The sequence below is a fragment of the Triticum aestivum genome, chromosome 7D (genome assembly GCF_018294505.1).
Source record: "Triticum aestivum cultivar Chinese Spring chromosome 7D, IWGSC CS RefSeq v2.1, whole genome shotgun sequence".
NCBI classification, from domain to species: domain Eukaryota; kingdom Viridiplantae; phylum Streptophyta; class Magnoliopsida; order Poales; family Poaceae; genus Triticum; species Triticum aestivum.
This window is the reverse complement of record NC_057814.1, coordinates 638,674,294-638,681,552: the sequence shown is the minus strand read 5'-3', so window position 1 is coordinate 638,681,552 and position 7,259 is coordinate 638,674,294. Positions and strand designations below refer to the sequence as shown.

Genomic DNA, 7,259 nt, shown 5'->3' with positions numbered 1-7,259 from the left:
AATTAACCTAAACAGAGTATGACACGTGGGTCCCACATGTCAGTTTGACTCAGTCAACGCCCTGTTGACTGCTGACGTCATCATGCACTGTTCTGGATAATGTTGAATTAAATTAATTAGATAAATCCTAAAAATGATTTAAATCTTTTAAAATTAATATAAAATAAACCGTAGCTCGGATGGAAAAGATTTGTACATGAAAGTTGCTCAGAACGACGAGACGAATCTGAATGCGCAGCCCGTTCGTCCGCCACGCGTCCCTAGCATAGTGAACCTGCTATTGAAGTGTGAGGCTGAAGAAGTGATACAAAACAGACCATGTTCAGACAATATACCACTGCTATTGAAGTGTGAGGCTGAAGAAGTGATACAAAACAGACCAAGGCAAAAGAGATATGTGGTAATGTGGGAGAGGGATGCTAGTTTACCTGAGAAAGTGGAATCAACTTGGTCATGAGCTGTAGGAATAAACATTGTTAGAATACTTGTATATGTATATATGGTGTATTGTAAACCGTATATACATTGTAGGACCAGGTATGGTGTATTTGCTTCATTGTAATCCGGTTGGTAGGTTGTTGGAAGATCTCTATCTTGTATAGCTAACTTGGAGATCAATCCACAACCTAACCAACTAGATCCTTGTAAACCCTAGCCGCAATGTGGCCTATATAAACATCCGTCCCTTCTAGGCATACGCTTAACGCCATCTTTCATGGTATTCAGAGCCTATCTCCTCTAGCACATCTCGCAGCCGTGGCCTTCTCAAGTTCCGCCGTCGCCGCACCAGCTCTCATCCCGATCACTGACCGACTCCATCGCTCCAACTTCCTGGTGTGGTGCGCACAGGGTATGGCAGCCATCCGGGGTGCTCAGCTCATCTCCTATCTCGATCCAGAGAGGGAGCAGCCGGCCCGGAAGCTCTCCGACAAGGATGGCAAGCCCACCGACGTGCCCAACCCGGCGTACGACATCGACAGGGCCCGAGATTCCCAGGTGCTGAGATTCATCTTCAACTAAATTATCTCAGCACCCGTTATGATCCAGGTTGCACACTGCAACACGGCGGCTGAAGCATGGGTCGCCATCACGGAGATCTTTATCTCCCAGACTCAGGCGCACATCGTCAATACGAGGATTGCCCTCTCCATGACGAAGAAGGAAAACCCGACGGTGGCCGAGTACATCGAGCACATGAAATCGCTCGGAGATGAGATGGCATCTGCCGGGAAGCCCCTCACCGACGAGGACATGGTGTCCTACATCCTTGCGGGACTCGACTTCGACTACATGTCCTTCGTCTCTACCATCTGCGCCCAAACTGAGTCCATCAAGGTGAGCGAGCTTTATTCGCAGCTCATCAACTATGAAAGTAGGCTGGCCATGTTTGAGGGTGGCGGCCAGTCCTCTCACTCCTCTGCCAACGCTGTCTCCCATGGAGGGCGTGGCGGACCCAACCATGGCGGAGGCCGTGGTGGCAACGGTGGTCGCTATGGAGCCGACCGAGGCAACGGGGGCGATGGCCGTGGCCAAGGTCGTGGCAGTGTCCGCGAGAACGGAGGAACAAACAGCTGATCCTTCAGTTAATCTTCATAATCTTCATAAAAATCCGGCTGTCAATTTTGGTGGAAATCCCGTTGTATATCATGATTTTATGCAGCAGACACGCGCGGAACACAATGCAGATTCAGGTGTTGTAGCTGATCTTGATAGCAGCGATCCCGGGGACGATTCCCCCTCGTCTTACGCACCAGCCAGCACTGGCGGCACAGTATCCGCCTCGGGAGGAGGCGAGCCATCCGCGACGTCCCACGCGTCCAGCCGCGGGCCCGCAAGGAGGGGCCTGGAAGTGCACTCCTCGCCCGATGGACCCAGAGCGAGTCACGCGCCTCTCTCGAGCCGCTAAGTGGCGTGGTCTCCTTTAGGCGGTCGGGCTGACCAGCCAGGCACGTCATGGGTGGGGAGCAAGATCCGCCTCGCTCCTCGTGTCGGCGAATCAGGCGCGCAACATGACGCGACAGCATCCGCGTTGGATCCGGTGCATCTAGATCGGCTGCTCCTGCGCCTGCATCGAGCATGGATGGATCTTCTGTGGCGGAGGACTCTGCAGTTATTTCTGCACCCACACAGAGAACAAGGTCACAACATGGTATCTCGACACCAAAAGTACATACGGATGGTACGGTCAGGTATGATAAGGTACGGTTTGTTGGTCTTGCTGCTACAGTAGAACCATACAACTTGGTAGAAGCTTCAGAACATAACGATTGGAAAAATGCAATGGATGAGGAATATAATGCTCTTATGAAAAGCAGAACATGGCATTTAGTTCCTCCAGCAAAAGTTAGAAATATAATTGATTGTAAATGGGTTTATAGAATCAAAAGAAGAGCAGATGGAGAAATAGATAGATACAAAGCTAGACTAGTTGCAAAGGGTTTTAAGCAAAGGTATGGCATAGACTATGAGGATACCTTTAGCCCAGTTGTGAAAGCAGCTACTGTCAGACTTGTTCTCTCTATTGCAGTATCAAACAATTGGAGTCTTCATCAATTCGATTTGCAGAATGCGTTCCTTCATGGCGTTCTAGAGGAGGAAGCATATATGAAGCAACCACCTGGGTATGAGGTAAAAGATAAGCATCATTATGTGTGCATGCTTGATAAAGCTTTATATGGTTTAAAACAAGCACCCAAAGCATGGTACTCTAGGCTGAGTGAGAAACTCCAAAGTCTTGGTTTTCAGCCATCCAAAGCTGACACATCACTGTCCTTTTACAGAAAAGGAAAAATCACCATTTTCATGTTAGTATATGTTGATGATATATTGTTGCAAGTTCATCACAGGATGCAACTAAGGCATTGCTTGAAGATCTAAGGAGAGACTTTGCTCTTAAAGATCTTGATGATTTGCCTTATTTCTTGGGGATAGAAGTAAAGAAGGTTAAAGATGGCATAGTCTTGAGTCAAGAAAAGTATGTGTCAGATGTGTTAAAACGAGCAGGTATGATGAATTGCAAGATTTCAAATATGCCTCTCTCAACTTCTGAAAAACTAGCTAAGGAAGAAGGTGAGCCTTTAAGTGCTGAAGAATCTACAAACTATAGAAGTGTGGTAGGTGCCTTGCAATATCTAACACTTACAAGACCTGATATATCTTTTCCTATCAATAAAGTATGTCAGTTCTTGCATACCCCTACTCTTGCACACTGGACAACAGTAAAAAGGATCTTGAGATATCTGAGAGGTACTATGAGTATAGGTTTGAAAGTCAGAAGGTCAACATCAACTTTGGTGAGTGCATTCTCTGATGCTGATTGGGTAGGTTGTCCTGATGATAGAAGATCAACAGGGTGCTTTGCTATTTTCTTTGGACCAAATCTCATATCATGGAGTGCACGGAAACAAGCTACTGTGTCAAGATCAAGCATAGAAGCTGAGTATAAGGCCTTGGCCAATGCTATGGCAGAATTAATATGGATTCAAACCTTGCTGAATGAGGTTCATGTAAATCACTCTCCTGCTGCCCGTTTGTTGTGTGACAATATTGGTGTCACTTATCTTTCAGCAAATCTAGTGTTCCATGCAAGAACAAAGCACATTGAGGTGGATTATCATTTTGTGCATGAAAGGCTAGCTAAGAAGCTACTTGATATTCGGTTCATTCCCACAAATGACCAAGTTGCAGACGGGTTCACTAAAGCCCTATCTTGGCAAAAATTAGAAGAATTCAAGAACAATCTCAACTTGGTGAAGTTATGATTGAGGGGGAGTGTTGACTACTTGTATACGTATATATGGTGTATTATAAACCATATATACATTGTAGGACTAGGTGCGGTGTATTTGCTTCATTGTAATCCGGTTGGTAGGTTGCTGGAGGATCTCTATCTTGTATAGCTAACTTGGAGATCAATCCACAACCTAACCAACTAGATCCTTGTAAACCCTAGCCGCATGGTGGCCTATATAAACATGGAATGCGTTCCTGCTAGGCATACGCTTAACGCCATCTTTCAAACATGACGTGTAGTGCTTTATCCCAGTCGGACTCTGATTAGGCACCTATAGTAGTAGTAGGATTAGAACTCCTAACCGAGTAGGTTAGATCGCTAGTCCTAGATGCTATATATACTCACGTATAACCCCTGTAATCTGCATCGCCAGAAAAGAGCAATACAAAGAAGTATTCAACACGACCGACAAGGTCCTATGGCCATCAAACCGATTTGTTTCCAGTCGTCAAGTTACTCCAGAGTTCCTTCGACGCCTTCGTCACAAATTGATCCGAGCGATTAGGGCACTAGCTAGCCAGCATCACAAACGGGAGGTTGGTTACGACGGTGCACGTACTAGCTAGCTATTGTTCATCAATCAAGCTACTAGGCTGTGTGCTTGCTAGCTTTGCACACCCGTGTTCCTCCGGTTACTGGTGAATTGATGTACTAATCAAAAAGCAACAATTGATACCTAGAGCCTCGATGATCTACGATGACAGACAGCGACAAGGAGTCGGTCAAGTCCGGCGATGGCGGTTTCAAGGCGAACAAGAACAGCGATAAGGTCAAGAAGGGCGGCAAGTCAGCGACTAGTGGTGGCGCAGCGGGCGGCGCCAACATACTGGCGCATCACAACATCCCTCGCACCATCTGTTAGTGGACATGGCTCGGAGCGCACGGAAATGAAGATGCACCATCTTGGCATGCAAACGCCATGTTTGGTCCTCCCCTTGGGTCAACAGGCATGCTGGAGTGTCAATTGAGAGGAGACTGGTGTACAACCTGCTTTCAGAGTGTTTGATGCGTGCTAGGATGTGCCGCCCTGGGTCTTGAATTTGCATGATCCCATCTTCAATGCTGATGACGCACCCAGCCTCATCCAACTACCTGACAGAGATGATGTTGCTTCTGAGACTGGGAATTAAAAAGACAGGGGTGAGAGCTCGCTGATCACCGTTTCTGCTGCGGAAGACTACGGAGCCACGCCCGCGGATTGCCGCCTTGGACCCATCCCCAAACTTAATCGCGCCGTGCACAGTCTCATCTAGGGCTGCAAACATGCCCCTTTCACCGGTCATATGGCCCCTCATGCCGGTATCAAAGAACCAGACGTCGTCGGGTGAGGGAAAGGGGATCACTTTCTCTTCGTTGAGGAAGACAGCTTGGGGAGAGGTGATCTCTGTGGTGACCACGTCAGTGACCATGGCCATAAGCAGTCCTTGATCATGCGTGTTGCCACGGACGAGGTTGGCTTGCTCCTTCTTGCCATGCTGCTCTTCATCTTTGATCCTAGATCGGCAATCCTTCTTCCAATGCCTAGTTTTCCCGTAGTGATGGCATTTGCCCTTTTTCTTTCCATCGGAGCGACACGATCCAGCTGCACCGCCATTTCCGGTCGTTGGTTTGCTGTCTCCCGCCCGAGGAAGAGACGCCCCCCGAACAGGTACCGGCACGCTACCCATTCCACTGCAGTGAGAAGGAGGCGACCAGCGGACTGAGAGGCGTCGTCGAGGTCGTAGTGGTCCTCACATGCTGAGAAGCGCCCGACCAGTTCCTCGATCGTCATCATTTTCAGATCGATGAGGGACTCGATTGCCATGGCCATCTTCTGGTACTTGCGCGGCACCACCCGCGGGAACTTCTGGATGGCTTTGTGTTCCGTCACTGGATCGCCATACAACTCCAGGTCAGCTATCATGCAGGTGAGACGCAGCGTGACATCCTCGTCAGACTCGCCGTCCTTGAACTGGAGATCTTCAAACTCCTGGCGGCGCCAGTGGCAGACCTCGAATTTGATAAAGGTGGGGGCAATGTCACAAAGTGTAACATTTTCTTGTCAAAACACATTACAAATAGTTAATAAAGTATTAAATATACATATGAAATGCACTAGTACAAAATGTTTTGGAAATTGTTTGTGGGGGCCATGGCGCCCCCCACCACCCCACCCGTAGGTCCGCCACTGGGCGGCGCACGTGTGCCTTGGCCTCGCGGACACGCTCCCTCCACATCCGGAAAGTCTTGATCGTCTCCCAGGCGACCTTAGCGGTGTCCTTGGCCGCCAGTACTCGCACCATCTCCCGCGGCACGCTGGTCCTATGCAAATTGTCGTTGTCAAACTAGCTAGATCAGAGAGTGAGAAACGAGAGAGAGGGGGGGGGGGGGGGGGGGGGGGAGAGATGGACATGAATGAGCGACAGAGATTTGGGCTACGGAAACTGTTGCGGCGTTTTCTGTTTTCTCTCATTCCTTTTCCTACGTGATTACAAAGCTCAAAAGCTAACTCACGTAGCGTCGTCCACGTTCGGGAGAAAAGAAACGGCTACGTGCATGGCGCACCATCCCACTAGGTAGCTGCATGAGCGCGTCACATCCGACCGCATGTTTGGAGCGGCCGAGCAGTACGGGCACGACAGTGTAACAGATTATCTCGTCCAGATCGGACGGCAGACTAGCAGCCGCCGTAAAAAATATACTAGTACTACCGGATGCATTGTCATTGGATAAGTATTGGAAGGCTGTCCGAGTTGGTTGACGCCGACCGGGAAGGAGCAGCACGGCCAGCTACACGGGTAGGCTCGACGTTGTGTAGTCCCACACCGCTCCCGTGCAAGCTACGTAGCCAGCTTAAATAGCCTTGCACTGATCGCTGTATCGGCTTATGAGGCATTCGCGGACCAGCCATGCTAGTTGGTCGCTGGTCAATCGAGTTTGCTGAAGCGACTCCCACGACGCAGAAATGAGCCAGCTTATCCTAGCTAAGCTTGGCCTATCAGGTCTGCCGAGGAAAAAAAGCGTTCACTGGCCAAGCTAACCAGTGAAGTAAGTCTTTTTTGTTTTCTTTTCTCTTTATTCCATGCCGCTAAGATTGTTGATCATCATTTTCTTATGAGATGATTGATGGCTATGTCTGTAAAAAGTATACCAAATCGCTAAATGATGCATTGCTTCCACTGATGATGATGCAGATGTATTTCAGTTTTCTGGTTAACCGAACAAACTGGACCGATAAATTTTGGTTAATAAGGTTCGGTGCCAATTTTTATTGTGATTATCTTTGTTGTTATTTTACATAAACCGAAATTCAACAAACCCGAATAAACCGAGTGGAATTAACCATATAAACCGAACAACCACCCTTACTTGCGTGTCGTGCCGATGGGTGTCGGGTTGCCTTGTGGGGCGGTTCCGCCAGTTGGTCTTGTTTAAATCAGCAGGAGCTTCCCCATTCGGCCTCTGGACGTTGCTGTTCCTGGCCGTT

At 48.6% G+C, this 7,259-nt stretch overlaps 1 pseudogene; it reads left to right on the top strand.

Moving 5' to 3' along the window:
• Positions 1–1,233: 1,233 nt before the first annotated feature.
• Positions 1,234–1,372, top strand: LOC123171753 (uncharacterized; annotated as a pseudogene).
• The last annotated feature ends 5,887 nt before the right edge of the window (positions 1,373–7,259 follow it).